A 20,120-nucleotide genomic window follows, 5' to 3' on the forward strand; every position below is an offset into this window, starting at 1 on the left:
TGTTTTCAGCTGGGAAGACTGATGCGGGCTTTCTTGCCCTGACCTTGCTGTTTTCAGGCAATTGTCTCACTGCAGCACCAGGGACAGCTCCCCTGCCTGGAGTAGTGAAGGGACTCCCACAGACACTATTCTGACTGTGGAGACACTCTAAAAACAGTGAGATTCATCACAATTTTCTAAGAGACTTTGATATTCAGCACTGTATCAGGGAAAGTCTGTGCCTTTCTTCCTTCTGAGCTTAGAGAAGAACTTCGACTCTTCCTCCCCTTGGCTGTCTTCAGAAGCACTTGGGAAGCAGGAAGTTTTATCCTTACCTGCTATCATTGTAACTTCTGCCCAGTTGAAATTGATTTTATTACCACTATTATTATTAACAAATGCAACAAAGGGGAAAAGGGGAAAAATGAATCATCATGAGGAGCAGCAGATCACATTAAGAATAACTATCAGCCTACATACATCTTAAGTTACATATGTACAGTTATGGAAGTCTTTCAGATGGCGAAATAGGTATCCACACAAAATTGTTGTCTATAGGAAAATAGTCAATTATAGCACCGGTAGTGAAGTACAGTCAGTGAGTATTATAAGTCTCTTAGTGACCATAACAGCTTGTAAAGTCCACTTTTGTTGTCCCCTCATTAATCCCCATACTACAGATACACAGTTTTAGAGTACATGAACAAATATCAAGGATTTCACCAATACAAAATGAATACAGATAACAACTTCAGAGCATAGGGAATTACTGGAGAAGCCGGCTACAGTTTTAAAGCTACTGACATTTGCCACATGCGTTCTTCTACAATGGGCGTGAGGAACTTCTGACCCTTCAGATGTTGTTGAACTCCAACTCCCATCAACCTCAGCCAGCATGGCCCATAGTCATGGATTATAAAAATTGCAGTTCAACAACATCTGAGTAGGCACAGGTTCCCTTCTCATGCTGTACTACCTCCCTCAGGCAAGAGTATTTCTCTTTCAATCATTTTTTAAAAATGTGGATATATACCTAGGAATGTACTATTTTTCTCTTCCGCAGGAGTGGTACATGCAAACAACAGCAAACCTTTGTCTGCTGATTTGATAGCCAAGGCCACCTTCAGAATCTGAGTAAAAAGTGAACCGTGTTTCTAACAGCAAGTGGGGGTTTGGTTTTTTTACACTTTTAAAAGTCATGAACTCTGTACCCTAACCTGCTCTTTAACATCTTTGTTAGCATTGCACCAGAATTACCATTTTAGGAAATCTTCCTCCCTTCTCAGAAAAAATTCCCTACTCCTTAAACATTATGCACTGATAGTGAGTTGATTTTACATATTCTGTTTTTCTTACAGTTGATTTAAAATGAGTTTTCCACAAATTTACTATTTCTCCTAGCTCTTTGGGGGTTTAAGGATTTCTCATTGAACTGAACTTCCATACACTCACACCACCAACTAGAATTGCTTCCTTATTGTATCCATCTGTTATATCCTTGGTAGTGAAAAGGGGGACTGGTTTCTCTCAGTGCTTTTCCCATGTTTACTGCTGTTGATTAAGGTGGGGAAAAGTCTTCCTTGTGACAGCTATCTTGTGTCAGCAGCTAGAAGAGGGATAATGTTTGATGTTTTATTCTGTTTAATATTCTGTTGGGAGATGCCCAGAGTGGCTGGGAAACCCAGCCAGATGGGCGGGGTATAAATAAGTAGTAGTAGTAGTAGTAGTTGTTGTTGTTATAAGGGACCCATGGCTCTCCAGATGTTGATCAACTCTAATCAGCCTTGGTCAGTAAGGATGTGAACTGTAGTTTAGAAACACACAAAGTACACCCCATCTTTGCTCCGTTAATAGGCTTGTGAGTTCAACTCTACTGCATTGCCATAAGTTAAGCAGTGGATTCAAAATGAGTTCAGTCTTAAAAGGGCAAAATATGCTTGATTCAACTTGATAACCATTTAGGGCCAAAGGAAATGGTCTGAACTATGTAAGGAAATCTTGACATGGTGGTCTCTGCATGTTTTGGACTACAACTCTCATCAGCCTCAGCCAGCATGGCCCAATAGTCAAGTATGAGAGATAGCTGTAATTCAAAATGTCTGAGGAAAACAGGTGGGGGAAAGCTGTTCTAGGAGGACTCTGGAAATCCAGAAGAGGCAAACAACCTAAAATTGGCCAAGCAGAGATGAATCCTAATGACTGCTTGTAGATACTACAATTTCTATGGAAACTAATAGCCTTGTGGTATATATTTTCATTCTGAATTCTGGTTTTTGTGGGAGTGGGGAGAGCATTTGCCTACCTGCCAGATGGACCATTTTCTGAGATACATCTTCCTGTAACTTCTTTCCATTCTTTCCAAAATAATTTCCATTCTGCTTTGCATCTAACGCCATATTTTCTTTCTCTGTGAAGCTTCTAGCCTTAAAAATAGTTCAGCCACCTGTTGCAGGAAGTAAAGGAACATATCATTTGCAAAGTTTCTTAAAAACAAAACCGTTGTGTGGGTTTAATAGTTGGTTGTCAATAGTCATTACTTAAGATTCCCAGTCCCACAACTGTGCTTAACCACAAATACTGTCCCTCCCCACTGCTGTTTGGTGATTATTGGCGTGTGTGTGGTAAGATAGGGTAATGCATCAGTTGTGAAATTCTCCATTAGTGCTAATTTGGAAATGGGAATATTTATTTATTACGTACATAGTCCACCTTTCCTCCAGGTAGCTCAAGGCAGAGTGTGTGGTTCATTCTGTTTCCCATTTTATCCTTAAAACAATTCTGTTGTGATGTTTAAAAAGCTGGTGGCAAGAGAACTGGGCACATGGTGCTCAGGGACTGCGCAGGAAGGTTGATGCACACAGGGAGACTGGGGGCAGAGCTGCTTTGCACACCCTTCCATGTCCCCAGTTTTAAAAATGGTGTGTCCAAGCTAGTGCCTGAACATTGCTGTAGTGAGTGGAGCTCTTCCAGACAGTTATTTATTTATATTTTAATCCTTTAAAAATAAAATAAATATAAAAGGTTACTGTGTGCCATCACCTACCCGGCTCTGAAACCTCACAGTCTGTGTTTCCTTCCTAGCAGGAGCCACAAGCTGGGGGGTGGGGGACACAGGGGGGCGAGTGAGCTTAGAATGATGTCTAGTTTTGTCTTGAAGCACCTTGAATTAAACCCCCTTGCACAGGGAGATTGGGATTTCCTTAGCACAAAATACTTCCTGTCTTATCAGTGCCAAAAAGTCAGCGCAAACTAATCTTGCTCCAGCAAAATGGATATATCTGCTATATGTGGACTTTGCAGCACTACTTCTGTTTTGCAGTGTGTACATTCCATCAGATATAAAATATACTTTGATGCATTATATACTAGAACATTGGAAAATAACAGTGCCTCCGCACTCTGGTAATTTTATACCCCGTTTGAGAGATTGCTGCAGTCGCTGGGAGCTTTAAGTACCTGGAAAGCCCCAGGCTACACTTGTAAATGGAGACACATCTGTGTCACAAGCTCTATTTACCTGCTTTTGATCGTCATTTTTGTCAATGGTCCATGAAAATGTGTGGAACCAGGACAAATGACACTGTGAACTGATTACTTCAAATTCATGGAGTAATAAAAACTGAAGGCTTTGGTAGCTTAAGAGAACATGACAGTTCTTTTCAAGGAAACAATGCTTTAGAAAGTTACATAATCATAATTGTCGTCTGCAGTGTCTTGGCTTCAGAACAGATTTTCCCAGGCTACAAGGAGCTGTGTCCTTGCAAGTCCCCACAATAAATGTTAAAATGAGTTCTGTATTGCAATTATAATACTAAAATTTGCAGGCTCTGCCTGATGATTAGGAGTAAACAGATAAATTCCTTTTCAGGTGGCAACAGGGAGAGGCCTTTGTCTTTCTTCTAGAGTCATGTTACGCACATATCTGCAAAACATCTCATTTATATTGAGATATGAACAAAATTCCCCTGTTCCCAAGCAACATCTTTCTTCTAGCTCATGTTTACATTATTCCATATGCTATTTCTGAGTCCCCAGCATGTGCAAAATTATAGCAAAGCCAGTCTTTGAGTGACATTCTGATTTTGCATCCTATAACCATGCCACATCTTTCTTTTTTAATATGCAAAATGGAATTTAATTCACCTGTGCTACATTTTAAAGGTTCTCTTTCCCCTGAAGCTTCTTTAAGGAAGAGCTTCTCCTACAAGCCAGACAGATATATGTGTAGGCAACAGCATTACTATTACTTACATCACATTTGAGCGTCTCTGGTTTCATTCATCTTTAGTCTCTATATGTCTATTTCCCCCCTGCTAACAACCGTCGGCACTGATGAGCTGTAGTATATCCTGCTCTCTCTCCTTCCGACAGCAGTCATGAGCTGAGTTTATGCCACCTTCCATTGCATCCGTATGCAATCTGGCCTGATCGCATTTGTGCTTAATTTGTCTAGCCATCCAATCTCTTTCATTTTCTCCTTGTCTAGGTATGACACTGCAGATTTCGCTTTTAAAAAAGGATTCATCCTTCTTCTGTCTGATTCTGCTTGCGCTGCTGCCACCACAAAAATCTGGGCCAGACACAGCATAGTGGGCATGAAAGGTGGGGATGAAAATAGAGCTGGCCAGAGTGAAGAAGGCAGAAGGTGTTCCAGGAATGAAATGAAAAGAATGGATGCTCCCTAGCTTTATATTTTATTTAGATTGTATTCCAGCTTTCCTCCTAGGACCGCAAGACAGTGTGCATGGTTCTCTCCCATGTTTATCCTCACATCACTCCTGTGAGATAGGCTGGGCTGAGGAACAGTGACTGGCCCAAAGGCACCCAGTGATCTTCATAGCTGAGTGAAGGTTTGGACCTGGATCTCCCTTCACCACTACAGTGCACTGGTTGTCAGTAGAAGATTGACATACAATATGGTAATAAAAGTGCCAGCTATCTTCACTATTTCCTACTAAACAACAGGCTATCTAGGCTACTTAATCCTTGTGCTAACAAGGACTCTGTTAACTCCAGTGGTCACATGGCCTGCTAGGTTAAATATTAGAGAAATAATCTGTATCAGCTTTCTTTATCCCTTTGCTGAAATTTTAATTTATTTTTCACATAAACAGCAAACAATCCAAGGTTACCAGTCAGCTTCACGGCTGAATAAAGATTTGAAAGGAAGCCTTCCCAGTCCTATCCCAATGATTTAGCCACTACACCATACTGACAGATCTACAAATCAGAAAGTCCCTCTTTCAAATCTCACAGTTTCCCAGTCCCAACTCCACACCTGCAGTATGGAGGCAATTATATTTGCCTCTCCAATACACTCCAACAACCCCTATTTTCTGGTATCATTCTGTCTCCTGTGAATCCCCACTTTCCCCTTTAGGATGCCTTGTTAAAACAGTGTTGGTGTGGGTTATTTATCATCTCATTAATTAATTAGAAATCCCCACAGATTCTCTAGATAATCTCTGAAGGCTAAACAACATGTGATGTTAGCCACACGACTCACTAAATCTAATTAATCTGTCCCCTTTGATGACAGCAGCCTTGGGGTCTTGATCCAGAATGGGGGCCCACACTTCTTAATCCAGATCATGATCCAGAAGTTCTAAATCTCTAAAAATGACCATAACGTCCTTGTTTTCCACACACACATATACACTTTGTTGACATTGCAGCACACACAGATTGTTATATTGTATTTATCCTGTCAAATTTCAGATGGATTTTCATGTTCCTTTGAAATTTGATTTTCCCCTAGAGTGGTTTAACGACAAATCTCTCTTCCCAGGGAACTCTGAGAACAGTAGTTCTGTGAGGGGAATAGGGGTCTCCTAACCACTCTCTACACAAACTTGAGCATTCGTTCTGATTTGTTTTGAGGAAGGTTCAATAACTGTATCATGCAAGAGTTTTCAGTGCATTTCCGCATCACTTTCCTTATCGCAAAAAGTCTGGTTTTGGTGAATCAGGTTTGTTGCAAATGAAATCCCAATTCTATAATTGCTCAGCCTAAATTTTCTGGTATGTGATTAAATCCCACTCAGAAATAGTGACAGTCTGGAAGCACCCATTGATTAATCTGTCAGTTTCACCACACTTCATTTATTCCAAGATAGATGGCAATTTTGCTGTTAGACACTTGACCCATCTTTGTTTGCCACCAAGAAATTATATATTAATGTCTCAGTCTCTTCAATTGTCAAAGTAATTCAATAACACATTTAATGAATCCAATAAAGATTATAGTACACTCTTATAAGTATAAACTTAGATGTCAATGATTTCAATGGGTCTTACTCCCTAGTATGTTATGGATTGCATTCTTCATCTCTGGCTTGACATCCAATAGATAATTCCCAGCTTAAAATAAAGATTTCAGCTGTTTGGAAACAAAAAATAGAGGGAAGCATGTAGAAAGCAAGGTTAACCTGGAATAATGTGAGCAAATATTCATTAGACATATAGTATTTTGCTTTTCCCCCCATTTTAAAAGCAAAAGTAAATGGTTATTTGTTTTAAGTATGTGATGATTGACTGTACATTTCAATCAAAACAGCATTAAGACATCAAGCCTAAGAAAATAGAAATAAAAAATAGAAATTCCCATAGTATTTCCCTAGACTTCAATATGTCATACCCCTGGAGAGCGGCAATAAAACCAGATCTGAGTGACAAACTATTGAAAGCAACATGTCCAGTGAATGAAGCCAAAGAGGATATCCAAAGTGAGCAGACAAACACTAGGAAAAGCACAATTTCTAATAAAAACAAAGCACTTTTGATTGAGGAGGGCAGATAAAATGGAGATTAGAACAGAACAAAGGGGAAGAGGCAGCACACATCAAGCTGTGGGAGACTTGAAGAAAAGGATCATAGAGGACATTAGGAAATAAAGTGTCAAGTTTGTGAACATAGTGCGGAGTACTCTTAAATGAGAGATCTACAAAAGACGGAAAGCTTTTGATGTGGCTCTACCAGCAGATGCTCTTTGTGGAAGACAATGATTGCACAGCGTGCAAAGAGAGATCAAAATGGAGTCCCACAGAGTGCTGGAGACTGATTCCAGTGACTTCATGCGTACAGCACTGGGGACAATTGACACAGGACTCCTGCACACCATTTCATTCTGAGAAGGAGAAGCAAATGGGCAGGGCTATCCTCCCATCCTTCTCATTTTCCTGTTCTAGAGGACATGGGAGAGAGAAGACAGGCAGGGGGAAAAAGGATAAAAACAAGATGAACAGACCTAGAAAAGCAAATACTCAGCTGAAATTAACACAATAAAGAACAGTGGGAGCTCAAAAGCAGAAAAACTGGCAAAACTGCTCTCAGCATGCTCCAAGATTTACTGCAAAATTAAACATCAGTGTATTTTTGAGAAAGAAATTCACCTGTGTAGCATCAGAAAATCCTGCTGTTTGTCTCGGGAGTAGCAAACTTTGAGGATCATCATGAATTAATCCCACTATAACTTTCTAAAGCAAATTAGTAGCATAACCTCTTGTTTGCACCAAGTATGTTGGGATTTGGGAAACTTTCTCTTGCTGCTAACTTCTTTGACCAGAGGCGTACTAAATGCAGATTTATGGACTTGTTGCTAACTGGATGCTTGCCAGTGTGCTAGTGACCTGCATGTTCTGCATTATTGTGTTTGGCAGTAAAGAGGTAGAGGCTGACCTTGGATTACAACTCTTTAAAGGTTTATAGTCATTTTATACAACCTATCTGCAATCGGTGAATATAGGGGAGTTAGGGTGATTTTTCTCTACTTTCATCCACCTAAGGAACTGGCCTAGTCATCCATGTCACTGTTACCCCTTTAGCAGGGCTCTAGAGCCTTCTGGCTATAGTGAAGCCATGTGCTTGGGCCCCATATGAACTATTCATTTAAAGCAGTACTGCACCATTTTAAACAGTAACAGCTTCCCCCAAATACCTTTGCGTTGCTTTCTTGCTGTTCTGGCTTCAGGGATAACCGCACAAAGCCTCTTCAACATTTGATTCAGAATATTTTCTTTCTTGTTTTCCTCTAAAAACTAGGTGCGTCTTATGGTCGAGTGTGTCTTATAGAGCGAAAAATACGCTCTATAATAATGGGAACTGTAGTTTTTTAAGGGTACTGAGAATTGTTAAGAAACCCCTGTTGGCTCCCAGAGCAACAATTCTCATTCCTTCTTCCCAAGGAACTCTGGAAATTGTAGCTGTCTGAGGGTCCTAGCCATCACAAAGGTTGGTGTATCACCCACAATGCCTGGGAAGCTTCTGAGCCAACTCATGCAAAAGCAGCCATCCCATCAAAGGAGGGGGTAAATAGGGGGGGCAGTGCTGTCTTTTCTCGCTCTCCAATCCTCCCCCTCACCACAGGCTAGGGGCTCTTTTCCCATGGTATAGGCAGGGAGGACACCAGTATCTGCTGATGCCACCTTCCTTAATTTTCTTAACGTGATTAGTTGTTTGGCATACTCACGATTCCTTCTTATAATGTGCAAGGATGTGGCATTTCTGGAAATATACTGTATATGTGGCTATCAACACCATATTTATTTATTACCCTTTGGATTTAGAAATGACATCATCCGATATTACGCAATCGAAAATTAATAACATTTGTAGAGAAGAGTTTGGCATGTTAATGTATTAGGCGAGTATGTGTGGTCACATTGTGCACGGAAATTTAAATGTAACCATAATTATTATGAACTCTTTTAAATAAAGGGCAAACTGTATGAGGCGATAGACTGGCAGTTCACTTCTGTCCAAAAGATATAATGTATGGAAGTTCAGTTGGCAGTCAGACAAGAAGCCACTTCCTTAGGAAACTGCTCAAATTCCACAGGCCAGTCTCATCTGATTGGCAGTCCCACCTTGTGGCTAGGACGTCGGTTTGGTGTTTAATTCACATGCAGTTCCAATGATATTATGCATGTAGGTGCATGAGTAGCTATATTTGTGTACACAAAAAGAAGGGATCAGAGACCAACAATTTCTTTTCTTTATCTTTCTCTTTCTTAGATACACATAACCATATTTTAAAGTTCCTCCTGGTCTTATAAGTACATTTGCCTTGGGGACTATGAAATAGTGAGGCATAACATATAACAAGAACCTATGTGATGGATATGGGACGCGGGTGGCGCTGTGGGTAAAACCTCAGTGCCTAGGACTTGCTGATCGTATAGTTGGCGGTTCGAATCCCCACGGCGGGGTGATCTCCCGTCGTTCGGTCCCAGCTCCTGCCCACCTAGCAGTTTGAAAGCACCCTTAAGTGCAAGTAGATAAATAGGGACCGCTTTAATAGTGGGAAGGTAAATGGTATTTCCGTGTGCTGCACTGGTGCTGGCTCGTCAGATGCAGCTTCGTCACGCTGGCCACGTGACCCGGAAGTGTCTTCGGACGGCGCCGGCTCCCGGCCTCTTGACCGAGATGAGCGCGCAACCCTAGAGTTGGTCACGACTGGCCCGTACGGGCAGGGGTACCTTTACCTTTTATGTGATGGATATGCTGGTCAGAAGCCATACAGACTCCTCATACCATGAGATAAACATGATACAGGTAGGTCAGTCAATAGATAATTCAGGACAAGCAGATAACAGAACCCTATCTCTACAAAATAGAATTCACCACTGAGAGATTGTTTTGGTAAGCTTCAGGGTCGGAGCCAATCTTCCTTGTAAGGTGGGGGCTGCATGAAATAAACTAATTTCAAATCAGTGGCTTTCTTTTTTTAAAAAAAAATCTCTATCCCACCCCCTTCACCTTACAGTTTTCTTAGACGGTGCCCCTTCTTTTCCTTCAGTGATATTTCTGTCAGTTTCTGCCTCCTGCTTACTGCCTCCTGCTCACTGAAGTCTCACACAAGGTTGGAATACAGACACATATAAAAATGCTGTGGGGAAAAAATAAATAAAAATATATTGAATCATCCATTAGCTGACCATTATACAAGTGCATTGTATAATGTACTAAAAATGCACTTAAAACATTATATTTGCAGCTACATAGCGCATCCCCTAGGTCTTCATTCTGCAAACAGTTTATATGCTGAGGCAATAGTTGGCATTAGGGCCAGGCACCAGTGCTGGCTGAATCAGGCAGATTCAGAGAAACCTTTTCTAAAAAAAAGTATATTCCTCTCAAAATACCTACAGCCAATGGGATGTACTTTGCAGCACACGCAGTATATAACCAGGTGCAACATTGCCAATTATTTCTCATAGCCAAACTTGACTTTCTGAAGGTCTCTGTCTCATTGGCTTTCTTTCCTTTATTGAAATTTTATTGTAAAACATCAGTTTGCCCTTGTCTGTTATTCATTTTTCTGTCTCTTCTTATTAACCTTAGGACTTAACAATTTAATATATTCTCTGTACAATCACTTTCAACTCATTTTACATCAGTGGGTTGTTGTTTTTTTGGTAGAGTTCCCCCCACCTCATAATGTATGGCTTTCTATTATTATTTCGATAAAGTGCTCGTAAGTCTGTGCTTTTGGAGTTAATTAATGCCATTTATACTGGCACCAACCATTTCCTGCCTCGTAAGGAAACTCTTTTCAGTTTGGTATTTTCACAAGACAGCAAAGCACATCTTGAACTTATCAAAAGGATTTTTATTTTTTTTTAACAGCCAGAAGAATCATGTTGGCAATAATATCACCTGTCCTTTCAAAAATGAGTTGTTCAAATTTCCCTGCTCCACTACTTAAGATTCTGACCAACCATTATATTAATTTGGGCTCCTAGTTATTTGCAATTAAACTTGTCAGATTAAAGTATTGACTATGTCTTCTGACAGTATCAGTTGTACATGGTGAACAATATATTCCCTATATTTACTCGTAATTTTATGCCCAGTCTGTGGCCTGAAGACATGTCATCCAGCAGATTTGGTGAGATTAAGCAGCTCTAAGTCTCTCCAGGGCTTTGACAGGAGAATGTTTGGGAATCCAATATTGTCTTAAGTGGTGTGACATATCTGGGTGATGTTGGTGAGGGCATCTTTCCCTATTGTTAACCAGTAACAGTTGGCAGGGTGAAGCAGTGATGCATACTTGACCACCCATCACTGGTGACAGGAGACGGGACAGGCAAGAGGGTGGTGTGTTGACATAAGGCCTCTCCCTTCCCCCTCTCCCTCCTAGTAAAGTAACACTGGTGAGCACTGTGGCCCATCTGACTGCTACCGCAGTTGACCCCCTTAGAAAAGCACCCTTAGGCTGTCATCAGTCAGAACCTTCTGATGAATTCTAGGCAGTCTACAAGCAATAACCTCTATATCTATCCCAGCTTTGAGGTGAAATGAAGAGAAGAAGAAGAAGAAGTTTGGATTTGATATCCCGCTTTATCACGACCTGAAGGAGTCTCAAAGCGGCTAACATTCTCCATTCCCTTCCTCCCCCACAACAAATACTCTGTGAGGTGAGTGGGAGTGAGAGACTTCAAAGAAGTGTGACTAGCCCAAGGTCACCCAGCAGCTGCATGTGGAGGAGCGGAGATGCGAACCCGGTTCACCAGATTACAAGTGAACCGCTTTTAACCACTACGCCACACTAGCTCAGAAATTTTCATTTTATTTCTCCCAAGCTGAGAAGACACTGTAGGCTTCTTGACATGTTACATTGAACAGAAGGTAGAAGCTGTCTCTACAAATGTACAGATGTTTGTGTGGAAGAGTCTGCACTTCTTGATTTGTACAACTCATCTTACAGAGAATGAAACAGAAAAAAATCAATCATAAAAACAAACAGAAACCCCAAAATCAACTTAAAATGCATTAGATGAACTATAGTCTGAATCAATGGCAAAAGGAGCAACTGTCTCTAATCAGTCAAACAGAAATGTGCTTAGAAGTTAGTTTCACCATCATAAAAGTTCTTAACTTCCCTGATAGAAAAGTAGACAGTGTAGAGCAGTTCGACTATTATTTAAGAGATTAAACTCGGAAAAGAAGATTGGAGGTGTAAAAAAAGGTCTCTGGATTTTTGTTTATTCAGGAGTTCCAAATGTTCTATTTGTTGTTGTTGATCTAGTTTGCATGTGGGGCTGTGTCACCAGTTACATAAATGCAGGAAAGAATTATATTGATTTAAGAAATGAATACCCTACCTAGGAACATAGCCACCAAACAAAATGCCTACAAAATATTTCCAGCACTTGTAGGTTCTTGAATTCTACTCATTTCTTGATTGGAAAAGTTGCCTTTATTGTCTTTGGCAAGCTTCCAAATACAGATTGGTCCACCATCTGAACAATTCATAAACTCAAGAAGCATCTACTGCAAGCTGATTTGAAAGTGTTCCCCCTCCTACCACGGTGGGAGAATGCCAACCTTGATTTATATGAATTTACCATATATTTAGAGTTGCAGCTTTCATCACCGCATTTCCATGCCAGTAAAAACTACACAGGCTGAATTTATATTCTACTGTGCAGGGCCTTAATTCAGGAAAGAAAGTAGCAACTTTATATTCCAACTCTCAAGCAAAATTTTATTAAATTTTTCAGCTCATTTATCATGTGATTCATTTATTGGTCATCTCAAAGACTCCTTCTCATGATTAAAATAACAAAAGCCTTGTGCCCAGCTTGGGGGCAATAGGAAATTGTTGAATAAATCAAGCTCATGCAATACCAGTGAGCTTAATATTATAGTCTGGCAAAAGGAAGACAAACAGAAAATCATTAACCATGGATTCTGAAATCTGAGCTGTTTCAGTTAGTAGCTGATCTTACTAACAGGGTTAATTACAACATAAGTATTCCCAATATGAAAGATTCCTCTCAGGACACTTTCTCCATGTAGCATAGCCACAGTTAAGAGACTCATTTGGTCCTGTCCTCATAGTTGTATTGGAACAAAAAAGTATTGAAGGCTTGGGAATGGAAGCCGCTAGTTTGAGAGTATAAGCAACACACAAAATTCATGCCTCAGTGCCAATAAGGATAGAGCTATTGTCTTCACAAAGATAAATTCATCGCAAACTATCATCACGTGTGCAGCTTATTTCAATTATGATAAAGCTTTACGAGTGTTGGGAAGCTACCCTTTTAAACTCATTTCTGAAAGCTATTCTATCCATAATTACACTCCCATAATTAATTAATGTTCCTTTTGCAGTTTAATGATTGCAGTACTTTTGTTAGGCTTTCTTCTTGATAAAGGAAATTAAGATTCACAGATATACTAGGGGTACAATGTGGCAGCATCAGGGATGGAAGTCTATAGAGGAAAGCTGTAACTGTGTTCTCTGTTGTTGGATGTCTACTTTGTTTTGTCATTTAATAATCTAAGCTATCTTTCATCTGTCTGATTCTTGTTACGTTTGAAACGTTTTTATTGTCTTTGGGCTTGAGAATAGTTTCCCCATGCACACCAATTTTAAATTTTATTCCTAGAGATAATTTATTGCATGCAAATATTTCACTAATGTTGGTGCTAACTGGAGCCAATGTGGTGTAATGGTCTGGGACCCAGGAAACTTGAGTTCAAATCTCAACTTCTTTGGTGGACTTTTAGCAAAGAGCTTAACTAAAAGGAAACCATCAAGCCACCACAAATCACCAAGGATACTCGCACTTTATTCAGGAACTCCAAAGTTGGGTTTTTAGAGGACTTGTACAAATTCTGAAAGTCTTGTGACACCCTGCCTCTTGGCATCACTTGGCAAAACCTCTGTGAGGATTTCAAATTTGAGTTTTTCATTCATTCATTCAAGTCTAGTCTATATTCAAGCGGATGTGGTGCCAGCATTCTTTTGATACAGGGTTTTAGATCACCCAGAGCACCTGAAGTTTTGTTTTATATCTCTTTGCTTCTACCTGCTACAGTATTATTGATAATATTTTAAAAGCACACAGAGAAAGTAATGCATTCCCTGCATTTAAGTCAACTTGTTTTGGAATAGATTGAGTTATAGCAAGGCATTGGTTTAAATCTAAACCCTCTACTAAAGATTAAAGACAAGATGGCAAAATCCTATCGTTTCCTGCAACCTTTTCTTAAGCCTCTTTTTTAGGGAGGGGAGGAAACATTCAAAAGTTATTGGCTTTAAATAATCTTCATCAACTTCTCGCCTTACGCAACTTCAAAGACCAGTGGCCAACGCATGGCAGCTTTTGAGACAGAGGATTACTAAAGACTCCCACTGGAGTAATGCTGTATTCATTTTCTGTGTAAACCGTGGGGATTCTATGCTGACAGTTTTGTGGAAGCCCCTTTCAAGGCAGATGCTCTACTAAGACTATTCCAAGTGCAGAAAGAGAGAAACAGCTTGTAATATTAACAAGGCTAGATCCTTTTCAGGACTCGCTGTATCCTTTATTGAAAATACAAAAACAAAATTGCTTTCAAAGGCTTATTTATAACTGCTTCAAGCACAGATTGCACTATCATTATTCCACAATAAGAGCATGCGTTATTCTTCCTGATATTAAGCAGGGTTCCTTTCTAAAGACTGCTTTCTAACAGAAATCTGGTTAATGGTGCATGACAGCATGAACCAAAACATGCCATATTTTAACACTAATTTAACAGAAGTGGGGCAAAATACTATTTGCTAGAGAAAAAAAGCAACAGTAAGAAGCTTTTCCTGGGCATCATTAAATATATATATATATATATATAACCTCTAAACCTCTCCAAAATCATTTATTTTGACAAAAGACTGATAATTATTGTCAGGGAACTGCCATCAGAACGACAGACGGAGGCAGGGCCACCCAGCGATGCCGGAGAGGGGACGAGCAGGGGGGAAGGATTTCAACGTAACACCCATAGAGAAGAGAGGGAGATGGAGGAATTGGTGACAGGGCTCCAAGACCCTTCCCCTGACGATAGTGGAGAGAGCGCTGGGACGCCCCTGCCTTCCCCTTACTTGCGCAGACGCGTTCCGCGCAGAGAACATAGGAGGAGACTCGGGGTCAAACAGCTTTTATGCTGGAAGAGGTTCAAGAGACGCCCACTCTCGGATTCTGCAAGTGACTAACAGGTCACGGAGGGCGAGCTCCGACCCTGGGCATGGTTGGGGCAAGCAAGCTAACTGAACTGAAGTAAGGTTACGCACAAGTAACCCCTAACAACCATTACAATTATTTTATTGATTTATTTAATAAAAAAACTATAAACCACTTAATAAAAAATCTTTCTAAGGGTGCAAAAGCTTTGAATCAGTTCTAAGGATGGGGGACCTGTAGCCCTCCAAATGTCACTTGACTACAACTCCAATAATCACTGACCACTGACTCTTCTGGGTGGGGCTCATGGAAGATGGAGTCCAATCCCAGGTTCTCCAAGCCTGGCCTACTGAGTTCAATAGCATGGACCTTGGATCTGTGACCATATGACAATGTAAGATATTCTTATAGGTTAGTTATACTTTACCATACAATCAAATTTCCCTTCCCCTTTCTTTAAAGTATGCCCACTTCCTGAATACACATGTAATTCATACCCTCCAACATTTCTCCAATGAAAATATGGACATCCTAAGGAAAAACAGAACATTCTGGGATCAAATCAGAAACCAGGATGGCATTTGTAAATCCAGGACTGTCCCTTGAAAATAGGGGTACTTGGAGGGTCTGGTAAATGGATAAACATAAGCAGCCTTCTATATAAACAGAAAGAAAACAAAAGAGGGTTTTTTTTTCTATCTATAGTAACTGAAGACCAAAAGCAAAATGGGGGGAGGAGGAAGTGGAGGTTAAATAGCAGCTCTGAAGCAGAGCTCAGAAAAGCAGCTTGATCTTGGAAGTGAGAAATCCATGTTTAATCCACATCAGCTCGTGTGGAAAATTGTTTGAAATTTCTTTACTTAGTTAGGCCAGCTGTAAAATGTAGCTAATAAAACTTAACCACCTTTGTAAATTGCTTTGATATCTGCATAGAAAGTGATGGTGTTAAAGGAATTGGGCTTTGTTGCTTGTTTACTCCACCGTCAATCAGGAGTCACTTTTCCAGACCTCAGTGCAGTTATTGTAATGTGAAAATTGAGATTGCCCTGTGGGAGAAAAAAAGAAGGACCCTGATATTTTTATAACAACCACCTAGTAGAAGGTAAATGTATGAAATACATATGGAAAGTGTATTAGCAAATTAAAAAAGAGTATAATTTTTGCATTTGGGTGTAGGCTTTGCTGTGTGTTCAGTGCAGAGGGAGAGATAAAATCTGGGGAAAATAAATGTGTTGAAATAAACACATGTTTGTCTGACTATCCTGTATTTACTATGCTATGCTGAACTGGCAGTGAGTAACCAGGGAGAGCTTAGAGTTGAGGTGGGCACTTGAAGATATTGAGTTAGTGTGTAGGGACAGCGGGAAAAGTGAGTTTCCCATTTGGGAATAGCAGAGAATGGAAAGGAATGGAATTGAAAATAGGAAAGGAACAAAATAAAATGGAAGGTTTAGCCTGGATCTAACAATGACCTTAGATTTCCAAATCGCAGCTGTGGCCATGAGTGTCTTTGCCAAATTTGGTTTACCAGTTTTTAGAGAATTCATATTCAAATAGTGATTAGATTGCTATAATGTGTTTTAGGTGGTTGTGTCTTTGAGCGGTGTATGGAAGCCCCAGCTAGTCCAGAATGGAGGACAAGAAGTTTGGTCAACAGGAACATGCAAATCTGTTATCCTAGTAGCTTCAATGGCTTTGCTCAAACTTTGAGCCCAATTCAAAGTACTGCTTATGACCTGCAAAGCCTTAGATAGTTGGAACCGGAATACCTTAAGGCAGGGGTAGCCAATATGATGATATTGTTTGACTACATGCTCCCGTCAGCCCCAGGCAGCATGGTCAATGGTCAAGGATGGTGGAAAATGTAGTCCAACAACATCAGTAGGGCATCACATAAACTACCCTTGCCCTAAGGCCTGTCTTCTTCCATATGTGATTGTCTGTTCATGGCACAAAGGTTTTGTAAATTAACCATAAAACTCTGCAACCATAAAACCCTGCTTTTTGATGGACTTCTACCACCGTGCAAAGTGTTTTCTTTTTCAACAGATGTTGTCCTGTTAAGTTTTAATCTCCCAGGAATACTAATTCTGAACTATTTTATCTGCTTTATCTATACTAGGGGTTTTGTATTTTATTGTAATTATTTTATTCATTGCTGTGTTGTAAGCTGCCTTGAGCATTTTTAATGAAAAGATTTTAATAAACAAACATTGCATTTGGATAACATTTCCCATGAGAAAAAGCTGGAGCATTTGGGAATTCTTATTTTAGAAGCACACGGGGGTGGAATCGTAGAAATTTATTAAATTATGAATGGTGTGGTGAGAGAGACTCTGTTGCCTGCCTCTGAAAGTGAAAACTTTGGAGTCACCCTGTGAAACTGAAGGAAGCTGATTCAGGATAGATGAAAGTGAGTACAGTGGTACCTCGGGTTAAGTACTTAATTCGTTCCGGAGGTCCGTTCTTAACCTGAAACTGTTCTTAACCTGAAGCACCACTTTAGCTAATGGGGTCTCCCGCTGCTGCCGTGCCACTGGAGCACGATTTCTGTTCTCATCCTGAAGCAAAGTTCTTAACCTGAGGTACTATTTCTGGGTTAGCGGAGTCTGTAACCTGAAGCGTATGTAACCTGAAACGTATGTAACCCGAGGTACCACTGTATTTCTACACACTACACATAATGTTGGCATTTGAAGTTAAAAAGCTAAGCAGAAATGGAAGGATACTGAATCCCTATTGGATGAGGGAATCTTTACCCTACATATACCGTTTCTCTTTAGCCAGGTCTTTGGCTGATTAACGTTCTGTGTCCTTTTAAATGTGTTCATATGGCATGTGTGTTATTGGTTTGTTTTTGCTTTTATTATGTATTTTGTGTTCTCATTTTCTTTTCCTTTCTTTTTGTTTGAACCACCCTGTGATTTTTGGATGAAAGGCAGTAAACAAATTTAATTAATCAATTAATTATACTTATAATTATGATATACCCACACCAAGAATGATAAGCTTTCTTTTTTCCCTAAGCTAATTTTATTACATGTTTGTTTGTTTTGTTTTTTTAAATAATATTTATTAAAAGTTTCCAATTACAACAAAATAAAAAAAAAAACATCCAAATTTAAAATCTTGTTTTCCATAACATCTTTCCAGGACTTCCCCTCCCCTCCCCCTCTTGTATTCCAATTCTTACTTATAAATTCAGCAATTTCTTATCCCAAATTTTGAACTTATTGTCATTGACCCAATTCAAAAATATTTTCCCATCTCCTAAAATCGACCTGTTCCCTTCCACGCGTCCCCCCCTTTAACATACATTACAAATTAAAATATAATGAAATAAAATGTAGTTTAACACCCTTTGGATTCCAAATTTCCCTCCCCCTTTCCCGGTTGCGTTCCCAAAATTTATCAACATCTGATGTCTTCCTGGAGCTCCCACAATTATTTAAGCCATAGTCCTTTACCAGTCATTTTTAATTTCGAATGTCCAATCTTGGAAGGAGTCTGTCTCAAAAAGGCCCATTTTTTCCATCCAGATTTTTATACATTAGGAGTAAAAACTCCAATTTTATTTCTTTAAACCTTTCAAATCTGGATGTCCCAAATGTTCCCTCTTCCAACTTTATCCAATTCTTCTTATTCTTCTTATTCTTGTTGTTCTTGTTGATCTCTCTCCTTTTCTTTTTTTTTTCCTTTCCTGTTTTCCTGCACAAATGTTCTAATTCCAAAAGCTTCAAATTCAGCTGCAGAGGCTCTGTTATTCAGGAACGAAACATAATGCCAAGTCCCTTCCATTTTTCAATAGATACGTCTATTGTCTTCTTTAGTATGTCAGCCTCTGTAGTCAAAATAGTGTTCCATTTCTGCAGTTTCCCAGGAGATAGAAAGTTCTATTCAAATTCCATGTCAACAACTTGTAATATCCCTCGGCTCCTCTAGGTGGGTTGCAATAACTCAGTTCCCTTCCAGATCACCCCAATCAGTCCAAATAACTTGTTATTCCTTGTTTTAAACAATTTGTATCCAATTTATAACAAATGTAACCGGCAAAGTCCTTGTAACAAAGTTCTCATTTTTGTTCTTCTGCTTTGACAGCTCTTTGACAGCTGTCAAAACCTCTCTTTGTCTTCTCCCGGCGCTCTCGCAAAACGCTCCCAGGGTTCGGGGGGGGGGGTTACTTTTTAAATCAATTCCACTTTTCTCCTCCAGCTCAGTCTTATAGTTTTCCGTCGCGAAATTAATAACTTTGTAAAAATAGGGTTGCACTCGATCTTAGATGTCAAATCCTTTGTTTTAACTCCTCTACAACAGGGGGGGGGGCTGACTTCCTTTTTGCGCCTCCCCCGCTCGCTCCGAATTTTTTAAAAAATTTATCCCCCTTTTTAGTCCAGGTTCCAATTACTCACGGGTTATTCTTTTAGGTCCAGATTTTCAATAGAAGAAGTCAGCGCTCTCCGTCGAATGGCATGCGGCTTCGCTCGGCAGGGGAAGTGGAGGACTCAAAGCACCACCCCCCCTGTCACCCCTTCCGTAGCCTTTAAAAAGGCTCCTTCGCGGGCCGGGGGGAGCGCAAAAGGTGCCAGCCGAGTCACCATGTCCATGGGTTTCAGCGCCCATGGTTTTTGAGGGTCCCCGCGTCGCCGGCACGGTAGGACCCAGCCCCTGCCGAGCAGGCTCCCTCCAGAGCTCGGAGGGAGTCCGCCATTCGGCGATGGCGCCAACCCGGAAGTGAATTTTATTACATGTTTGATAGGAAAGATCCTAGTTCTATCTAACTAGGGTGGAGATGCCTTGAGCCATACTTCCACCACAGCAGGGGAAGCACAAAGGATGTCTCCTCTCCCAAGGTCAGGATTAAGAAGTTGGAAATTAGGGCAGCACCCTTAAGGGCATTAGTCTAGCTCCTGAGGGTAAGTCAGCACAGCTTAGGTCAGAAATAATAGTCTAGGAAACTTGGAGGTTCTCTCTCTCTCTCTCCATGCGCCTCCAGGGCAAACTAAGTTGCATCCAAAATTAACATTTGAAAGTCACTGCTACAAGATACAGTAATGACCACTAGGTTAGATAACCATGATAGTTAAATGGAACTTTCATTTATTTCTGTCCAGTTCTGAATGTCATGCCTGATTCCTGAATGCCTGAATTGTGACTCCTGGACTCGAATTCTGTGTCCACTGTCAAGCCTGT

At 40.3% G+C, this 20,120-nt stretch overlaps 1 long non-coding RNA gene across 1 annotated transcript in view; it reads right to left on the reverse strand.

The window, feature by feature from the left end:
* Window positions 1-4,421, reverse strand: part of LOC310835418 — a 143,733-nt gene extending 139,312 nt beyond the window's left edge. The window contains exons 1-2 of the long non-coding RNA XR_014559657.1: window positions 4,231-4,421; window positions 2,282-2,422 (exon numbers count right to left, since the gene is read on the reverse strand). This is a non-coding gene — a long non-coding RNA (uncharacterized lncRNA). The remainder of the gene's footprint in view (window positions 1-2,281; window positions 2,423-4,230) is intronic.
* Window positions 4,422-20,120: the final 15,699 nt, after the last annotated feature.

Source organism: Podarcis gaigeae (assembly GCF_964106915.1).
Source record: "Podarcis gaigeae genome assembly, chromosome: 2".
NCBI classification, from domain to species: Eukaryota; Metazoa; Chordata; class Lepidosauria; order Squamata; family Lacertidae; genus Podarcis; species Podarcis gaigeae.